Source organism: Fukomys damarensis, unplaced genomic scaffold (assembly GCF_012274545.1).
Source record: "Fukomys damarensis isolate Sample0158 unplaced genomic scaffold, DMR_v1.0_HiC HiC_scaffold_30, whole genome shotgun sequence".
NCBI lineage: Eukaryota > Metazoa > Chordata > Mammalia > Rodentia > Bathyergidae > Fukomys > Fukomys damarensis.
The window spans coordinates 4576973-4597976 of NW_022900942.1; the positions used below are offsets into that span (position 1 = coordinate 4576973).

General features: G+C 46.4%; 2 long non-coding RNA genes and 1 other non-coding gene across 5 annotated transcripts in view; 2 read left to right on the top strand and 1 right to left on the bottom strand.

Annotated features, from left to right (window-relative positions):
- The window catches only part of LOC104854795, a 41243-nt gene that overhangs the window by 2591 nt on the left and 17648 nt on the right, over positions 1-21004 (top strand). The window lies entirely within an intron of this gene.
- LOC104854796 overlaps positions 9780-21004 on the bottom strand; it is a 30687-nt gene continuing 19462 nt past the window's right edge. For 2 of the 3 annotated variants that reach the window (XR_004514765.1, XR_778216.2), the window contains exons 3-6: positions 19365-19488; positions 14451-14552; positions 13558-13665; positions 9780-10330 (exon numbers count right to left, since the gene is read on the bottom strand). This is a non-coding gene — a long non-coding RNA (uncharacterized LOC104854796). Of the gene's footprint in view, positions 10331-13557; positions 13666-14450; positions 14553-19260; positions 19489-21004 lie in introns of those variants that run through there. The other variant, XR_004514764.1, reaches the window with a different exon arrangement.
- LOC117283835 lies at positions 10307-10410 on the top strand. Its single transcript, XR_004514851.1, has one exon. It is a non-coding gene; the product is annotated as a U6 spliceosomal RNA (small nuclear RNA).

Genomic DNA, 21004 nt, shown 5'->3' on the forward strand with positions numbered 1-21004 from the left:
CTATTGTGAGAACCTGAGAATTTTTTCTTTTTCATATGGGGATCGAACTTGGGGTATTGTGCTTGTGAGGCAGGCAGTGGAACCACTGAGCTAAATCCCTGGCAAAGCCTGGGAATTTTGAACTGGCCTCCAGAAGTTCCTGACCTGAGGATATGGAAAGCTGGGACTCAGTGAAACACTGCCGTCAGCTTTGTGCAGAGTAAAGCAGAGGTCAGCAACCATGGAATGAGACCAGAAGAGAAAGGAACAGGAGGAGGAAGAAAGAGGGAGGGGAGGGGAGGAGAGAATGAGAATCTCATGGTAGAAAAGGGAAGAGCCCAGAAACCTGCACTTGCTTTTTAACAATTCACCTTTGGTAACTAATCTAGCCCTGCCCATTCCTGAGGTGGGAATGAATCCTTCCACTGTCTGTGCCCTTAACTGCCTCTACTAGGCCCTGCCTCTTAAAGATGGCTCACCACTCAATGGGTGCTGTAGACCCAGCTTCCAGCATAGGAACCTGGGACAAATCACATCCAGGCCACAGTAACGCCTCAGTCACACTGGTGGGATTCTTAGCGGGACTTGCATTGAAGTGGTGCTTCCAGGATAACCTTGTCTTCTGCAGAGTGAGCCTAGGTCAGGACTGCAACACAGAAGCTGCCATGACCACTGGTAATTCTGGTGCCTCCTTGGTTAGGTGCATGGCTTTGCTCCCTCAGCTCTCCTCCAAGTTTCATTCTTTTTTTTTTTTTTTGGTATCTGGGATTGAACTCAGGTCCTTGCGCTTGCAAGGCAGGCAGTGGCACCGCTGGACTAAATCCCTGGCCCTTATCCAAGTTTCTTAACAACAGAAATCTGCCAAAGGACCTGGTTTATCCCTGAATTTTTTTTCTTTCTTTTAAAATGGTTTTGAGACAGAGTCTTGCTTTGTATTTCAGACTGGCCTGGAACTCATTATGTAACCCAGAAACCCAGACCGGCCTTGAGCTCATGCTCTTCCTGCTTCGGGCCTCCTGAGCATTGGGACTGAAGGTGCAAGCCACCCCACCTGGCTTGTCCCTGAATTTTCCAACCCAGCCCGAAGTACTGTACGATTTTATAACTTGCTTAGCTAGAAGGGCCATGGCGCTTTCATGAATGCTGGGTTGCAGGGACTGGGGTGTGACTCCGTGGGAGAGCATTTGCCTAGCATGTGTGAGCCCTGGACTCCGTCCCCCTGGAAGGAAACAGAGAGGCAGAGTCCACTCCTCTCTTTACAACACATTCTGAGAGAGAGGGTGTGTTTGGTGAACCTAGTGCTTCCAAAGCCATAAAGCAGAGCTGAAGGAATAAAGAATTAGGCTCTCCAGCTTGTGTGAAGGTAAGCAGCTCTCCTAACAGGTCAAATGCTGTATTAAAATGTAGTAAATGGGCCAGGATTTAGCTCAGTGGTTCTGCTGCCTGCCTCACAAGCACAAGGACCCAAGGTTGATCTCTGGTACCAAAAAAAAAAAAAAGTAGTAAAGAATGTCCTTTTTTTTTTTTTTTTGAGACACTGTCTCACTGTGTAGCTCTGGCTGGCCTCAAACTCTTAGTAATCCTCTTGCCTCAGTCTCCTGAGTGCTGGGATCGAAGGTGCAAGCCACCCTGCCTTGGGATTACAGAAGAAACTACTGTTAAGACAATGAACAGTGGGAAATATCTGAATGTCTCTGATATATCATATAACCATACATCCACGTGTTTTACCTTTTTGTTCAGCAAAGTAACAACAAAAAAAAGTTGCTGGGTAAACATAAGAATGTAAAGAATTTTAGAGCTAGACATGGTGGTATGCACCTGCAGTCCCAGACACAGGCTACTTGGGAGGCTGAGTGGATGATCTCAAGTTCAAGGCCAGGATGGGCAACCTAGTGAGACCCCTTCTCAAAAGGATGGGGGTATAGTTCAGTGTTCCCTGGGTCCAACCCCTGGTAAAACACACACAAGAGAACTTTAAACATGTAGGAAGAAATGGGAACCCAGTACTCAGCAGAAAACTGTATCTGTATCAGTGACCTGTGATGGTGCTGATGTCACGATGATGACATAGTGGCGATTAAATCATGATAATGATGTTGTCCACTTGCCTTTTCATCTCTCCCTCTCTGGTTTTGCTGTTCACCCACTGAAACTTCCCCAGGACACAGGCTGTGATGAAGACAGGTCCCAAGACAAAGACAAGTGGAAAAAGTCAAGACTATCAAATGGTGGAAGGTGTGGGGGACAGATCATAAGAATCAGCACAGCCACCTTGGTCTTGAACCCAGTGGCCACCAGGATGTTCAGCCTGGCACCAGGGTGGGCGCCCTGGAGAGAGGTGATGGGAAAAGAGAGTTCCATGGCTTCATCCACATGGACAGCTCCCTTTGCTAGCATCTGTTAACCTTATTTGCCTCTGGAAAACTGTATCCTTTATATTATTTCCCAAGGGTGTGGGGTAGGGGTAGGTAGGGAGTCACCAGCTTAAAAAGATAAGATCCAGCCCCTCTCCTATCCATCTCACTGGCCACAGCTCAGTAGCACAGTGGTGGTCTAGAAGTCCATAGGACTGGGGCTGAGGGTGTTGCTCTGCGGTGGGGCCGGGATGGATTCCATCCCCACCAATGAAAACCCCAAACAGGAAGTTCTCTAACTGTGTGAGCTTGGAATCTTCCCCTGGTTGAGTCTCATATGGGAACATGGTGGCTCACATCCTACTCACCCTGCCATTTTCAGGACTTGGGATCACACCCAGGGCCTTGAGCACACTAGGCAAGTGCTTCATCACTGGGCTACACCCCCAGCCCTTTTTATCTATTTAAAAATTTTTTTGGGGCCAGGGATTTAGCTCAGTGGTTCCAGCGCCTGCCTCGCAAATGCAAGGACCTGAGTTCGATCCCTGGTACCAAAAAAATTTTTTTAAATTTATTTGTTTTTTTTGGTACAGGGATCAAAGTTGGGACCTTGCGCTTGTGAAGCAGGTGGTGGAACCAGAGCTAAATCCCCTGCCTCTGTCTATATGTTTGTTTATTTGGTTTTTTGAGACAGGGTCTCACTGTGTAATTGAGACTGACCTGGAACTCACTGTATAGCCCAGGCTGGTCTTGAACTCACAGCGATCCTCATGCCTCAGCCTCCCTAGTGCTGAGATCACAGGCATGCGCCACCACGCCTGGCTATTTATTTTTTGAGACAGGGTCTTGCTAAGTTACCAAGGTGATGATGAAACTTAGAGGTTTCAATGATAATAAACAGCCTGTTGAGGCACGCATGCCATAGGTTCACCACTACTGGAAAGCATAGGTCCTCCTGTCTCAGCCTCCTTGAGTGGCTGGGGTTATAGTTGTATACTATTGTGCTTGGACTTGTCAGTATCAGAGGAGCCAGTTAAGATGTGCCCAGATTCATGACCCACATCAGCTGTTTTAAGCCACTAGACTTGCAATTTGTTAAGCAATAGCTCACTAATATTTTATTTCCAAAGTCATAAAGCAAGATGTAATGAAAGCAACCTGCATGGTGTATGTTCACACCAAATGGAGGCAAACAGGCTGAGTTCACACTTGTTTATTTGCCTCTGTAATGCTCTTACATATGCAGGATAGTAATCACCCATCGGTATCTGCAGTGGACACTTCCAGGACCTTGAAGGACCCCGGATTATCTGAGGAAGCTCAAGTCTGTCATACAGAATGCACAGTGTCTGCATAGAACCCTCACACCTCCTCCCACAGATTTCCAGTCAGTTGTAGATTTCATGTAATAACAGTGCTTCACCATCATTCATCTACACGGATTCACCACAGTACCACGAGTGTGGCAAATTCAAATTTTGTTCTATTTTGGAACTTTCTGAAATCCTTCCCAAATATTTTTGATCTGTGGTTGGTTGAATCCATGAATATAGAACTCATGGACACGGAAGTATTTTAGTTTCTCAGTTTCCGCTGATTCTAGAAAATTCTCAGGTGAGTGCAGTGGCTCATGCATTGCATTCTGAGGCTGGGGCAGGAGGATCTCAAGTGCAAGCCTAGGGCCAGGGATTTAGCTCAGTGGTTCCGCTGCCTGTCTCACAGGCACAGGGACCCGAGTGTGATCCCTGGTAACAAAAACAAAAACAAAAACAAACAAATCAAGTGTAAGCCCAGCCTGGTAACTTAGTGATTTGAGACCATGTCAAAAAATAAAAAATAAAGGAAAGAGAGAATTCTCTTCCTGGTGCTATACAAGCTTGGAAGCTGAGTGGACAGGTCTAGTTGCTAAGGACACATCTATGGCTCTGAGTGGGCCATTCTCTACTGCCAGGTACCAAGTACAGGGAAATTCAGTGAGCCTTAGTGTTGGCCACTATTGACTTTAAGGCTCTGGAGAAGGGAGAAGACAGTGTGTGCCCACCTTGCCCTGGGGACTGTCACAACTCACTCTGCCTTTTGCCTGAGGTCCTTTGCTGAAAACAATACCTTGAAGAGGCACATCTGTTTACTCACCTGTGATGGAAGGAAGTGATGACACAGTGAGTGGGCTGCCTCCACACACTAGTGAAAGCTGCTTACACAGCTGTGGATTTGAACAGAAGAAGGCAGGGCTTGCTATGAATAAGAAAGGGGACTTCCGGGCTGGGGATTTGGCCCAGTGGCTCCACCGCCTACCTCTCGCAAGTGCAAGGTCTTGAGTTAGATCCCTGGTACCAAAAAAAAAAAAAAGGTGGGGTGGGGATGACTTCCCTTTCCTAATCACGGAAGCCAGAGGCCTCACCATGCTTTGCAGCTCTGTAACAGGAAGAAACACAACAGAAACATTTACCTTCCAGAGCTTAGAGTTGTCTGCATACGAGAATAATATGAGTAACTCAGGCACTTAAGTTTTTTCTTCCTGCAGTGCTGGGGAGGAACCCATAGCCTGTGTGCACGGTCTAGCCCTGGCACTGCTGGTATTTCATAAGGTGCCTGGACTTTTAAAAAGATCTGTGCCTGAGCCAGTGTGGGTGGCATGTACCTGTTATCCTAGCACTCTCGGAGGCTGAGGCAGGAGGATTATAGGTTTGCAGTCCAGCCTGAGTAACTTAGCAAATTACTGAGACCTGATCTCAAAATAAAAGATAAGAGGGCTAGGGCTGGGGATTTAGCTCAGTGATTCTGCCGCCTGCTTTGCAAGCACAAAAGACCCAAGTTCGATCCCTGGTACCAAAAAAAAAAAAAAAAAAAAAAAAAAAAAAAAAAAACGGGCCTATGAAATAGCTCTGTGTGCCCTGGGTTCAATCCCTAGTACCTGAAAAATGAAGCGGGGGGAAAAAAAGGATTTGTGGCTGTCTTAAGGAGTCTGTTTTCTGTTACTATCACAGAATATCTGAGACTGGGTGATTTGTAAACAATTTTATTTTGACTTGCAGTTGTGGGGGCTGGGAAGGCCACTGGCGAGGGCATCAAGCTACATCAGCTCAGGGTGGAAAGCACAAAGGCAGCTGGAGACAGGCGGGCACATGCAGGAGAAGAAGCAAGAGGCAAAGCACAAACAGCCTCACTCTCTGAAACTATCAGCAAGAGTGAGAACGCAATCCTACCTTGAAAATCAATCTAGCCCTGGGAGAAAGGCATGAACCATGTCCCATACCTACTACCCAAACAGCTGTTAAAGATCCTGCTTCCTCTCCACACTGCTACTCTGGTCGCTGTGTTGTCACCTTTTCTGCACTGGCGCAAAGCATCTGACAACCAGACTTCAAGGAGAGGTTGATTTGGTTCTTGGTTTCAGATAGTTCAGTCCATGCCTGGCTCCAAGGCAGAAACATGGTAGAAAGGCCTGACGGAGGACAGCTGCTCACCTCATAGAGGTGGGAGAGCAAAACGGGTTGGAAAGTGTGGAGAGGAAAGGGCTGGGAGCCAGTTACAGAGTCTGAGATACCCTGTCCCACTTGGATGCACCTGGAAGCGCATGTCACTAATCTGGCAGGCTTTTTAATCCAGTCAGGCTGACAGTCACAATTAATAGTCACAGGTATCAAGCCTCAGTGTGAATTCTGGTAAGGACAAATCATTCGGACTAAACCGGGGCCTTAATAGGGCTAGTAAAGTACATTCTCAGGAGCTGCTGGGATCTACGCTTGGTTCTGTTGCTTGTTACTTTAGTTGAGCTATTGGGCAACAGGAAGTATCTGACAAGCTCTGGAAATCTCATCTTTGAAATTTGAGAAAACAGGGAACTGAAGACAATCAGCATTTCTGGTTTCCTAAAAGCCTTTTTCGGGAGACAGGGTCTCACTATGTAGTTGAGGATGATCTTGACCTCACTATGTATCCCAAGCTGGCCTTGAACTCCAGGCGATTCTTCTGCCTCAGCCTCCTGAGTGTTGGGACAACAGGCTTGCACCACCATACCCGGCTCCTTAAAAGCCTTTGCTTATGGCTGGGAAGAAGATGCTAGGGATGTTCCATGCTGCCAATACTGACTTCAAGAAGTAAGCATTTCCTGTTCTTTCTCTTTTACTTTTTTTTTGGCCATAGTAGGAGTTGAAACAGGCCTCATGCATGCTAGGCATGTGCTCTACTAAGCCAAATCCTCAGCCTTTTATTTAGAGTTTCAGATAGGACCTTGCTAAGTTACCCAGGCTGGAATCCTCCTGCCTCAGCCTCATGAATAGCTGGGATTATAGGCATGTGCTGTGGCATCCAGCTAATCAAAATGGTCTTGCTCTCTGGAATTTATGCTCTAGTGGGCTCAGTGAGCAGAATCCCAATTACTTCAAGTTCCCACTCTGGGTAGCACACTGTCAGGGAAAGATTAAAATGAGAGATCATCTGGAATGTGTGTGTTCACTGAGGTGACCTTGGCTGGGTGCCTTTCTGCAGGAGGCTGGCCACCTCCTGGGAAAGGAGTGTAACAGAGAAAACTTAACACATGAAGGACTGCTTGCTCCCAGAACCTGGCCAAGCCTGGGAACAGTCCCTCTAGACATGCAGGCCTGTTGGCACCAAGTCACTTTTGTCTAAATGCAGGAACTGAGAGCGTGGGTACGGTGCAGTGTTTCCTCTCTTCCCTGCCAAAGGCTCTATCTCATGTAAGATCCTTCCCCTGGAGAATTCCCCTTCATCTTTGGTGCTGTCCCTTACCTCGTGTGATAATATATTATTTGACTATGCTCACATCTACTGTACTTTTAAAATAAACTTTCATCTTTTTAAAATCATTGTGTGGCTCTTCTCTGTTTGTGCAGATCTGAACCTCAAATTCCTATGGCCACATATGTATGACTCCTTGCTGTCACACATAGTGAATCTCCTGACCTGTTACCCTGACTTGGCAACTGCGGTACACACAGAGAGGCAAGTGCATGGGGAGAATCAAAGGGGTAACTTAGTTTTTTGCTTGAATATTAGGTGGGTCGGGATAACTGATGCAAACCCTGGGGCTCATCCATTACTTTATGCAATCTATCACAGAGCATTTGAAAGGGAAGTTTTAAATATTTCCTCATTGTAGGGCCAGGGATTTAGCACAGTGGTTCCACCGCCTGCCTTGCAAGTTCGATCCCTGTTACCAACAACAACAACAACAACAACAACAAAACCCTTGTGTAAACATAAGGGTGTCTTCTGCTTAAACTCAGTCATTTCCCACAAACAAGCTGCTGCCTCTGCTGTGCTAACCACCATAATTCACTTGTTAGATCTCGAATACTGAGTTTGTCTGAGTGTTAACAATACCTCGAAGAACTGACTTGGGAAGATGTGTGTAGGAGCCCAAGTTGGGAGGCTGAAGGAACAGAAGACATTTAGAGAATAGGTCAAAGGCAGAGAGGCTCGGTGGCTTCTGTACCTGGGGGAGGGGGCAATCAGTCAGATCCCGAGCGTTTCCAGGTCCTGAGAAATCACAGGCTGGTGTGATGATGCAAGCCTGTAGTCCCGGCTACTCGGGAGTCTGAGGCCAGCCTGCTTCAGAACAGGGCTAGGCGTGTAGCTCAGTGGTTCAGGGCTTGCCTACCATGCAGGAGGCCCTGGTTCCAGCTCTAGAACTGTAAGATCCCCTTAACAACCTCATTTGACAGAGGGGAAAACAAGTCCTGGGAAGATAAATGACAAGGTCATAGAGCTTGTAGTAGCAGAAACGGGGACCAAACTCGGCTCCTGATTCTCAGCTGGCACTTGTTCTACTCAGTTGAAATGTACACTACAATTATCCACCGTTTCATACACTTCGACATGATCAACCTGTTTCTGGAACATCTGGCCGTCTAATTTTTATTTACTTCATATTTTGGTTTTTTGAGACAGGGTCAAACTACATAATTCCTGCTGGCCTTGAACTATGTAGCCCAGGATGGCCTCAATATATAGTAATCCTTTTGCCTCAGCCTCCCAAGTGCTGGGGTTATGGGTATGTACTACCACACTTGGTGGGCCATTTAAAACCTCAGTAAAAGGAGTTAATATATACATGGGTTCCACACATACACAACATTTAACTGATGAATTAGACACAATAAGATTCACAAACAACATCTCATAAAATAGAACAGTTATGATAATGTACCAGATAAAAGTTGAAACTTATGAATTACTCCTGGCACTTTCCATTTAATATTTTCAGATAAATTGGATATATGAGGGACTGATATGCACATATTTTTGGCAGATGACGACAATTAAAGAATGTGAAACCAAGGAGAGGGAGGTGGAGAGAATAGCAGCTCAGGTGGGCAGGAAGTTGGAGCCGACTTGAACACAGAGGGAATGCCGTGTGGGCTGAGGAACTTGCCCGCAGAGCACGGTGTCATCCCAACACTGTCTTACGGTGTTCGAGGCCTGGTAGATACAACAGACCGGGCACAGCCCTTACCCAGCCAGGGCTTTCCCGTGCGGTCGCCCAGAGAGGACCCCTTTCCCTCCATGTTCTGCCAAGCTCCAGCTCAGAGTGAGCTGGGGTGAGTCGCTTGCCTTTCTGGATCTCAGTTTTCTTTCCTATAAAATGACAGCAATACCTACCTCCTTCAGCTCTCGTGGGGTCCCGTCAACCCATCTCACCCCCGGGCCTGACGTGCTCCGGGTTCTTTAAATCCTCAAAGCCTCCTCCTCTTAATACGGGCTGGGAACTACCAACGGGGAAACCGAGGTTGGGAGGCCACGATCTCAGTTTTTTTTTTTTTTTTTTTTTTTTTGGTACCGGGGATTGAACTCGGGTCCTTGCGCTTGCCAGGCAGGCAGTGGAACCACTGAGCTAAATCCCAGGCTCACGATCTCAGTTTTGAGGAAGAGGCTGGCTTAGAAGGCGGAGGTCTTCTCCAGGGTCTCCTCGAAGGCTCTCAGTTTCAAGCAGGCACCCAGAGGAGCTGCTTAGGCCTCCTGAGGCCCTCGGACCCTAAAGTTCCAACAGAGCTGGACGCCAGATTCAGCGCCCAGGGAGAGTTCCGCTTCCGCCCGCGTAAGGACAACCCGCATGCACCTGCGCAGGCGCGGCCCGGGATCCTTGGGAGGCTGGTTCTGCGCCCAAGGTCCTGCCCAGACTCCGGTTGTCACAGCAACGGGGGCGTGGCAAAGCATGTGGCTGAGTCATCTGTGTTCATTGGCGACAATCCCTTTGCTTTCCGGGCTGGTTTGAGTTGTTCTTTGTTGTTCGTCCGGTCGCACCCAAGTTGGGCAGAAACTGACTTTTTATCCTTGGGAGCATTTTTTTACACCCACAAGTGGAAGATCTGGCGGCTATGATTAGATGCTGGTGGAGCCTCCACATTTAAAGAAGACCCAGTGTCGTTCCTGTTCGTTTAGGTACACATCATTAAAAAAACAGCAAAAAAATAAAACTCTTTTGCCTTTGGGTACTGTATACTTTATTAAGGTCATCTGTAATTTATCTGACTTCTCTAAACCGGATCTTTGTTTAGGCAAAATCGCTACTAGGAAGGTTGCAGAAATGAGTCAGTGGTGACTAATTCCATTAGGAAAGCATTCTTTACCACCGGGGTCACAACAGGATGTCTTTAAATAGAAAATTTCCCCTGAAAGTTGAGAATGGTCCATTTGGATTTTTTCTCGGTATTTGATTGAAGAATCACGTGTCCTGAACACGAGTGGCGACTGAAAGTTAGGGAGCAGGGCTGAAACCCACAGGCTGTGTTTTCCAAGCTGGAGGAGCGAAGGGCTCTTCCTTTTTCCTTTATGTTAAAGGGGGAGACTTACTCGGTAGGCATGAGATTTCCGTATGTGCCAGCTGCTTTCCTATACGGTATTTGTACAGAGTCAAAAATCACAGCAAGGAGGGCGGGGGATGTCCCTCAGGGGCACCGTACCTTCCTGGCAAGCTTAAGGTCCTGAGTTCAATTCCCGATACAGGGGTGCTCGCTGCTGCAGCACATACACTGAAATTGGAACGATACAGAGATTAGCATGGCCCCTGTGCAAGGATGGCAAGCAAATTTGTGAAGCGTGCCATTAAAAAAATAAAAAAATCCGGGGCGGGGGATTTAGCTCAGTGGTTCTGCTGCCTGCCTTGCAAGCTCAAGGACCCCAGTTCGTTTGTTTGTTCGATTTTGAGACAGGGTCTCACTATGTAGTTGACCTTGTCCTGGAACTCACTATATAGCCCAGGGTGGTCTTGAACTAACAGCAATCCTCCTGTCTCAGCCTCCCAAGTGTTGGGACTGAAGGCGGGTACCACCGCGCCCTGGCTGTTTTTGTTTGTTTGTTTGCTTTTGTTGTTTGAGACAGGGTCTCATTATGTAGTTGAGCTTGTCCTGGAACTCACTATGTAAACCAGGTTGGAAAGACCTGAGTTCAATCCCCGGTATCAAAAAAAGAAAAAAAAAATCCTGATGGGGGGGTCGCATCAAGGAGCTGGGTGTAGTGTATTACCAGCACTCTGGAGGCTGAGGGAGGAGGACTGCCCTAAGTTTGGGGCTAGCCTGGGCTGCATTACATAGAGAGTCAAAGGTCAGCCTGAACTGCATAGTGAGACCCTGTCAAATCAATTTAGGAAAACTACAAAAAGTATAGGTTGGAATTGGGGAGACTGCTCCACCCATGTGGTAAGAAGTTCCCTTTGGTCAATTAGAACAGTTTAGAAAGAGCTAGGGAGAACACATTTTGCCGTTTAGTGGTCAGCTCTTCTGTATGAACGTTCATGCAAAGGCACACAGCTGTTTCAACTGACTGTCCTAGATCCAGTTGGCTTAATTGCACTGAGTCATGCTGAGGTGGACATGGCTTATGGTTTTTGTGTGTGTTTTGTTTATGATTAGAACTAGCATTTATGGGATGTCAGAATGACTTAAACATTTTTTTAGGGGGATGTAGAGGATCAAACTTAGGGCCTCATGCATGCCAGGCAAGCACTCTACTACTGAGCTCCGCCTCTAATGCCTTTTATTTTAATATCTCTTTATAACAAGACACATCGGCATTACTCCCCCTCACTCACATGCGTTCATCCCTCATTCTTGACACTTTCTGAAGCAGCTTTGGGAGTCCTCTTTTGTGAATGTTAGTTGTGCTGTTGTGGCTGCCTTGATGTCCTGAATCAATTCAAAGCTTTGTCTTTCATGCTCATTTTGACTCTGGGAAGAGCCGGAAGTCACACAGTGTCAGAGCTGGTGAATGAGGTGGGTCAGAACACACCATGATGTTTTTATTTGACAGAAAGTGCCACAAATGACCGACCAGTGGGGCATGATCACAGAATATATTTAAGTAAAAATGTTATCATAGTAAAATATACATTGTCATTAATTCCTCTCAGAATACTTCTCTTTGCTTCACTTATCACATCACTCTTTCCAGTTCTTTTTAATATTTTATTTTTATTTATTTATTTTTGGTTTTTTGAGACATGATCTCACTATGTAGCCCAGGCTGGCCTCGAACTCACAGCAGTTCTCCTGCCTCAGCCTCCCAAGTACTGGGATCACAGGTATTTACCACCATATCCTGAGGGGTCTATATTTTTTTTCTTGGTACTAGGAATCAAACTCAGGACCTTGCACTCTCAGGCAGATGCTGTGCCACTGAGCTAAATCGCTGGCAGGGTCTATTTTACTTTGAGATGGGTTCTTGCTAAATTTCCCAGACTGGCTTTGCATTTGTGGTCTTCCTGCCTCAGCCTTCCAAGTAGCTGTGATTACAAGTGTGCAAGCAATATGTTAATTCTAGGAAGCTGCGCAAAAATATATTGCCAAAAGGAAAAGAGGCAGAAGTGTTGAAATGCCACCTTTCATTGCTATCTTAAGCACATGTTAATGTTGTAGCTATTGCTTTCAAATGGGAGCCAGGAGGGATGACCTCCTGTGATCCGTGGCTATTTAAAACCCTATCCCAGTGGGAATGGCCAATTCAGGTGGAGGAAACTTAGCCTTGAGAAACAAAGAAAACTATGTCTGTTATTTAACTTCTTGTGAGCAAGAGATTATGAATTTTATTTATTATTATTACTATTAGTAGTAGTAGTAATAATAGTACCAGGAATTGAACTCAGGTCCTTGTGCTTGCAAGGCAGACAGCGGAACCACTGGGCTAAATCCCTAGACCAATTATTTTGGTTTTTTGAAACAGTCTAGCTGTGTAGTCTAGGCTGGCCTTGAACTCACTATGTAGCACAGGGTAGCTTTGAACTTGTGGGGACCCTCTTGCCTCTGCCTCCCAAGTGCTGTGATCACAGGTATGTGCCACCACACCCAGCTTTTTTCTTTAACATTATGATTGGAACTTATGACATTAAACATTGACATTTCTTTCTTCCAGAGGCTCCCTTCTCTCGATACGTTGTTCTACTTGTCTGTCTTGGAAAAACTACCTTTCTCTTGCCTTAGAAAACCCCTGACTGGCTTTGAGTTTGACTGCTTTTGAGTGTAGCTTTCTAAGGAGCATTGGAGGAACTCTAAGAGATAATGTGACAAACTTGGCATTCCTAACACCAATAAAACTATCAGTTTCTTTATTTTTGTGTGTGAGACAATTTAAGAGAAAGCAGCATGAATCAACCTCAATTATTTGTAAGTAAAATTAGCTTCAAGCTGTCACCTTCCTCTGCACTGTTATTCAAATAAATTGGGAGAATGGTGTTCAGATTTGCATTAGGGAATGCAAGATTCTTTTTTTTTTTTTTTTTTTTCTGGTGCTAGGGATCAAACTCAGAACCTTGCATTTGTAAGGCAGGCGTGGTGCCACTGAGCTAAATCCCCAGCCCTGCATTAGGGAACCATGGGAGCACAGTCTGGGCCTATACTAGTGATTTTTTAAAAAAAATACAGGGTCTCACTTTGTAGTTCAGGCTGGCCTTGAACTCACTATGTAGCCCAGGATGGCCTTGAATTTGGGATGATCTTCCTGTCTCAGCCTCCCAAGTGTTGGGATGAAAAGCAAGTGCCAACATGCCCAGTTAAATTAGTGAAATTTAACATGGAATATCCTTTAACTCTAAGGTGTGGCACAGTGTAGTTATGGAGAAGGTAGATTCTGGTGCTAGGATGTCTGGTTGGAGCTTTTTCTCTGCTACGTGTTTTTCTGAAAATAAGACCTACCTGGAAGATAATCAGCCTTGAAAACTAGAGATCAAAAACACCAGCTCCAATTCGCCAGCCTGTCTGTGTCTTACCTGCCATCATTTTTCTCTTGCTTGGCAACTACTCTGTAAGGCAGATTAAGCGGGGATTGTCTTGATTTGTAGTCCTCCAGGAACAGAACTTGGATTTAGGTTATCTATCTGGGAAACAGCCAAGAAAAAGTGCCCTGGATGCAGTTAAACAGGCAAGAAAGACTTCAATCTGATTTGGGGCAGAGGTGCAGCTCAGCAGTACAGCCCTTGCCCAGCATGTGCAAGCAAGGCCCTGGGTTCACCCCAGCACCCTCTCCCCCAAAGTGGAATATTGCTCAGGCTTCAGAAGTAAAAATTCCTTCAGGATGGGAAACTGGCATGATTTAGTGAGCTCAGATTGTTATGAAACAACAATGCAAACCAGGTGGTATATACCACGGGCATTCATTTCTCACTGTTCAAGTTTAAGGTGGGACAGGTTCAGTGGCTGGCAAGGGCCAACTTTGTACCTCCTCACTGTACCCTCATGTAATAGCAGGCACTAGCCTCAGGAGGCTGAGGCAGGAGGGTCACCATGAGTTCAAGGCCAGCCTGGACTACCCAGGGAGACCATGCTTCAACACCCCAATTCCCAAATCTGGATTTGCTGGTTTTCCCTAACTCTTGCCAACCTTTTCTAGAACTCTAATCCCAGATTCTGTCCACAATGTTGTCTATTCTCCACACTGCAGCCAGAGGGAGCCTTTGCTCTTATGTTTTAGCAAAAGTTTTGAAATTAGTGTTATCACTTTCTTTTTTATTTGAGTCTAAACAAAATCACACAAATCAACCCATTGAAGTTTTTTTTTCTTCCCTCTGCAGTAGTGGAGATTGAACCCAGGGCCTTCCCACTGAACTCCATCCACAGCCCTTTTGTTTTTATTTTTGAGACAGGCTCTAAACTGCTAAATTACCTAGGCTGAGTTTGAACATGTGATCCTCCTGCCTCTGCCTCCCAGAGTGCTGGGGTTACAGGTGTGTGGTCCTCTAGCAAATCAACTCACTTAAAGCCAAAGCTGAAAAATCAAAGAAACAAAAAGATAAAACTGAGTGAAATTAAGTACATTCTTAATAATATAGAACCACCATCTCTACCCTGTTCCAGAATATTTTCATCCCTCAGCAGGAAATGCCACCCTCAGGGAACCCATGGGCTACTTGGCAAGCGGTCAGCCATGGTCCTCACCGTGTCCTCACAGCACCCAGCCTGCTCTCCCTGCCTTCTTGTCTCCACATGAGCTGTGTAAACAGCTAATGAATGTACCCATCGATTCGTTTACGGACAATCATTAATTGTGTGGATCACTGGTCCAGATGGTGAGGTTCCCCCATGCAGCACGCATCCTCAGCTCTGACTGACGGCACTGTACAATTCGGGACCAGAAGTGCTTGGGGCTTCTGATTCTGGGATATTTGCACATTCTGTGTATAATATGTTGGGGATGCTGTTCAAGTCTTAAGCACAAAATTGCAGCCAGGTGTGGTGGCGCACACCTGTATTCCCAGCACTGGGGAGGCTGAGGCAGGAGGATCACAGAGTTTGGGGGCCAGCCTGGGCTACATAGTGAGTTCAAGGCCAGCCTGAACTACACAGTGAGACCCTGCCTCAAAAAACCAACGAAACAAACAAAAAACCAAACAGGTTTCCTTCCTGCGTACCTTATATGCATAGCCTGATATCAGTTAGTTTTCCATCACTTTTACACTTTCCCTGTCTCAGGGTACTTCTGAAGGAGTGATTTATTCTTGGCTCATAGCTCTAAAGGTTTAAGTCCAGGATGGGGCAGGTAAGGAAGGCACATAATAACAGGATGAAGAAGAAACAGGCTCTGCAGCTGGGTGTGATGGCGCACGCCTGTAATCCCAGCACTCGGGAGGCTGAGGCAGGAGGATCACTGTGAGTTTGAGATCAGCCTGGGCTACATAGTGAGTTCCGGATCAGTCTCAACTACATAGTGAGACCCTGTCTCAAAAAACCAAAAAAAAAAAAGAAAGAAAAAGAAACGAAGAAACGGGCTCTGCAGAGTGAGCTTGGGCCGAGCAAAAGAAAACACAACAGTACACGCTAGGGGTCACAAGATGGGCTGTCCTGAGGAAAACCAGGACAGTAAGCTCCTCCTGGCATCTGTGTCTTTTCGTACTGCCTACACATGAATTCTGAGAGGTGGTGCTTGGGCCCTCTGTGGAAAACTTGCTTGAGTTCTCCTGAGAAGTTCTCTTGACACAAGATGTAAGCTGTGGTGTTTCCCATGCTGGTATCACAACAGTGCTCAAAAAGTTTTAGATTTTGCAGCATTTTGGATTCCAGATGTACAGCCTGTACATGTCAGAGGTCCATAAACTATCATCAGAGGGCCCCCAAACGGAGCCCTCATGTGTTTTCTTTGTCTTTCTGTTTTTTGAAACAGGGCCTCACTATGCAGTCCAGGCTGACCTTGAACTCATGGCAATCCTCCTGTCTCAGCCTCGCAAATGCTGGGAATACAGGTGTGCACCACCACACCTGACATAATACATGATCATTAACTGCAGTCATCGTGCTGGGTCCCAGAAATGAACTCCTCCTGTCTGATCAAGGCGTGGACCCTTTCACAAACACCACTCTCGACTCCCGCCTCCAGCCCTTTGATTACCTTCCCTACTCTCTGCTTCTCTGAGCTTGCAATTTTAGATTCCACACAGGCATGTGTGAGGCCACATAGTGTTTGTCTTTCGGTACCTGGCTCGTGTCACTTGCCATGATGTCATCCAGCACCTCAGTGGCTGCTCCTTGTTTCTTTTTATTTCCCTTCTTTTCCCTCCCCTTCCTTTTTGTCTTTTTGTTGCGCTGGGGATTGAACCCAGGGTTTTCCTACTGAGCTACATCCTCAGCATTTTTTTTTTAATTTTTAAAATTTTCAGTCAGGATCTCACTAAGTTGAAAACTTGCCCAGGCTGGGCTGATCTTGTGATGCTCCTGCCTCAGCCTCCCTGAGTCCTGGGATGACAGGTGCTGCTGATTTCTTTCACTCTCTGGCCTCGCAGCTGCCTGGGGCTGTGTGGGCAGATGTGTACCCCTATGTCTGGTTCTTATCAGTTGGGCTTGGAACTGATTCAGTGCCCACCGGAGGGCACAAGAGTTCTGCCACTGTGTGGATCTGGGCAGCTGCCCCAGGGGGAGCCTCTGCCTCCCCAGAGCTGGGGGTAGAGCCTGGGATTTGCTCCCTGGGCAGCCGCCCACCACTCAGCTGAACCAGCCCAGACAGCTTTTTGTAGCATGTGCTTCAGTTTGGGGTTGCCTAGTGTATTCTGAGGATTTAATTAACTTAATTAACGTTAAGCACTTTTTTGTTTTGTTTTTGTTTTTTTGAGACTGGGTGTTGCTATGCAGTCCAGGCTGGCCTCCAACTCATAACAATTCTCCTGCCTCAGCCTCCCAGGGGCTGGGATGACAGGGGTGTGCACTGTGCCCAGCTGTTATGTGTTTTCTGGAAGAACCTTTCATGATGCAATGCCCTTTGAGGTGCAGTGCCAGGGGTGCAGTGTGCCTATTTACCTACACTATGCTTTGAACATGTATTGGAAATGGTTCCCACACAGCTGCGTATAACGGCAGGCGGGGTCTTTGAACTGAAATTAGTCACAAGAGCTCTTTCCTCCCCAGTGGTCAGCCCACTTTTATCCACCCACAGGTTGTCTACAGAGTGGCTCTGCTATAAGAATGAGGTGGGAGGATCTGAAGTTCGAGCCCAGCCTGGACAACTTAGTGCCCTGTTTTAAAATAAAAAAAAAATAATAACAAAAAGGGCTGGGAATGCAGCTCAGTTGGAAGACCCTGGGTTCAATCTCCAGTCACACACACACACACACACACACACACACGAATGAAAGAAAAGAAAGTGGGCATTGCTTTAGCCACACTTGGGGCACCCCCACCCTGCTACCAGGCAGCGGGGTGCCCTCGCAGGTGTTCTGGATTTCCAGCTCTTGGAAGCCTCAGAGACACAGACTTCTGTTCTTCATGAATGACCCAGTCCGTGGCACTCAGAGATGGCCGCAGGAGATGCAGGAAGACACCCAGTATGGCTAAAGCATCTTGGTGAAAGTGCCCTGCCGTTTCCCCAGGGTACAGTTTGTAGCACACTAAGTATCCTGGGCAGGGGTGACACCTCACTTTTCATCAGACCTTGGATGATTTATTTATTTATGGAAGTTCTGGGGATGGAACCTGGGGCTCTGCCACTGAGCTACTTTTTTTTTTTTTTTTTTTTTTTTTTTTTTAGTACCGGGGATTGAACTCGGGTCCTTGTGCTGAGCTAAATCCCTGGCCCCGAGCTACTTTTTATTTTACTTTGAGACCGCCTCTAGTGGGGTTGTCCAGGCTGGTCTCCACCTTGCAATCCTCCTGCCTCAGCCTCCTGAGTAGTTGGGATTATCTTGACCATTCATTTTAGCATCTACTGATGTTCTTCCTTGAAAAAAAATTATTAATGTCTACCTGGATTTTTGTTTTGTGTTTTTTTTTCTTGGTTTTTTGAGACAGGGTCTCACAGTGTAGTTGAGACTGACCTGGAACTCATTATGTAGCCCATGCTGGCCTCGAACTCACAGTGATCCTCCTGCCTCAGCCTCCTGAGTGCTGGGATTACAGGCATGCGCCACCACACCTGGCTACCTGGAATTTTTATCGTGACAAACTATATGAACGTAGAACATTCCCCTTTAACCATTTTTATGAGTACAGTTTGGTGGCATTAGAAGTGTTCTTGCAGTCGCACAACTGTCACCACCCTCCATCTCCAGAATGTTTTCATGCCCCAAATGGAAACTCTGTAGCCACTAAACACCCACAAAACTTCTCATTCCCTCTCCTTCTAGGCTCTGATGGCTGCCACTGTCCTTTCTGTCTCCATGAAGTGGACTGCTCTAGGGACTCACCACATTTGTCCCTTTGTGTCTGGATGCTGGGGACACTGATATCCCGCCCTCCCCTCCCTCCCTCTCCCTTCCTCACTTCTTTCCTCTCCAGCTGGTCCTTTTCAGTCCCCTTCACAGTCATTGGATTCTCTGGTCCCCTGGGTCTCTGTCCCTGTTCCGTTTTCCTCTCTCTGCTCTGAGTCTTCTCACCCACACAATGTTTTGGCTAAAAATAGGATGCTTCCTCCTCTGCTGCAGGAACCGCTTCCAAGTTCCCTCACCCTGCTGTTGCAGAGACCCCTCTGCTGGGTGATTTCTAAAGAAGGGAGCTTCAGTTAAGCGTGGGGCTGAAGCCCAGGGCAGCCTCTGCAGGGACTGAACCAGGGACTTCTAGCCGGGTCATGGCTCAGCAGATAGCAAGCTGCCTTTTTGTTTTGTTTTCCATACTAGGGATTGAACTCAGGGACTTCACACTGAGCTGCATTTGAGGCACTCTTGCTAAATCACTTGGGCTTGCACTTTTGATCTTTCTGCTTCAGCCTCCGAGAGGAGAGCACTGGGATGACAGGCGTGCGCCGTCAAATCCAGCCGAGGGCAGCTGTCAACAGCTGGAGCCAGTGAATCTGTGAATGAAATAGATTCACCCATTCCCGAGGGAGGGCTCTCACGCCTCAGTAACTTCAGAAGATCCTACCTCCCAACCCTATTCGCGCGGCTTTGAGGACTGGATTGCTACTGTGTGACCCCCAGGGGTAACTCCAGACCCCAGTGAACATCCCAGAAGCTCTGCCCTTGACCGTGCCCAAGGTTGACTTCGCTTTATCTTACCCAGTCGCTCAATCTGACCCTGGCCTCTCCACAGCTTCCCCAGGCAGAGACTGAGTGTCCCTCAGCCTGGCTCCTGGACGTCTCTCTCCCTCACCAGCAGTCACCTGGCGCCGTGGCTCCTGCGTCTTCTCTGACTGGCACATTGGGTTCATCCGGATGTCAGCTCTGCCAGGGCAGGAGCAGTTCCCAGTGCACTCACTGCTGTGATCTTGATGCCGCAGACAAAATCTGGCACACAAGAGTTATGAAGCAGATCCTTGTCAGTACTGTGCACCCAGGGCCTTGTCTGTACACAGCTTGCTCACCACCGAGTGACATCCTCAGTCCCTAAACACACTCCTGATTCGTGAAGGGATCCAACTACTAGTGCATTTCAAGTCTTGGTGACTCAGGGCTGCTGTTAAAACAAGTAAACGCAGCTGTGACAACAGGGAGGCATTCTATGTAGGACGGGGCTTGGTTCTACATACAGCCACCCGCTGCCCCACTGGTGCTTTCATTTCCCATAGTTTCAATTACCCATGGTCCACTGAAGTCTGTAATATGAAATGGAAAATTCCAGAAACAATTCATAAGTGGTGGCTGTTTTATAGGATATAGGTGTCAATTTTATCCTACGGGAACAAGGAGTTAATAGCTACAGGTGAGAGGAGGGGGTGATGAGCCTGGAAAGAACTTGTTTTTCAAGTTAAACATAGGGTCTGGTGTATGTTATGTGAGTACTGCAGCACAGGGCAACACCCCAAGCTGAATTCATAAGGTTTTGGCTTTGTTTTCTTTCTTTCTTTCTTTTGTTTTTTGAGACAGGGTCTCACTATGTAGTTGAAACTGACCTGGAACTCATCTCGAACTCCCAGCCAGCTCCTGCCTCAGCCTCCCGAGTGCTGGGATTACAGGCGTTTGCCACCACACCTGGCTTGTTTCCTTTCTTGAGGTACCAGGGATTGAACCTAGGCCCTTGTAAGTGAGCTACATCAAGTCTTTTAAAAAAGTTTTTTAATTGAGTTTATTGGTACAATCTAAGTATACAATATAGTTACATTCATCATTGGGATCCTGTACCTTTACATAATAGGTCTTGATTCTCATTTTTTCCCCTTGTCCCTGCCCTCCCTTCACCCCTCCTCCCCTCCCCACTTACAAACACTTTATTTCCATTTTTTCAGTTTCTCATATTTTTTTCCTCTCCCTTATTACCTTTCCCCCACCCTTCCCACTTTCTCTACACCTTTAGCCCTTTACTTCCTATTTCACATTATTAATTATCTCATTAGGATCCTGTGTACTATTATAGTTTTTCACACCAAAGAAACTATTTGGTATTTCAGTTAAAGAAATCTCTGTATGAACATTAAAAATAGAGAACCTTAAAATAAAACTAAAAAGGAAAGTAAAAGAGAAAAGGCAATGATGTAACATTAAAATAATCCTTATTTCTGAAGATGAAAATGGTCCCTGAACATATTTAAATTGCTTCTTGCTCTTATAGTCTTATCTTATTCTTTTTTTCATTATTTAGAGAATGCTTTATTAGTTTCTGTAATCAAACCCATGTAGATATGACCTTACATATTTAGTATGATGTGTTACCCCTGTACACATGGAAAAAAAATAAATAAAAATAAATTAACATTTCTAGACCAATATGGCTGTCCATTTCTGTACAATGCCAACTCAACACAGTAAATTGGGATGACTTTTTCCAAAGTTGGCAGCACTGTTAAAGTTTCCCAAAATTCAATTT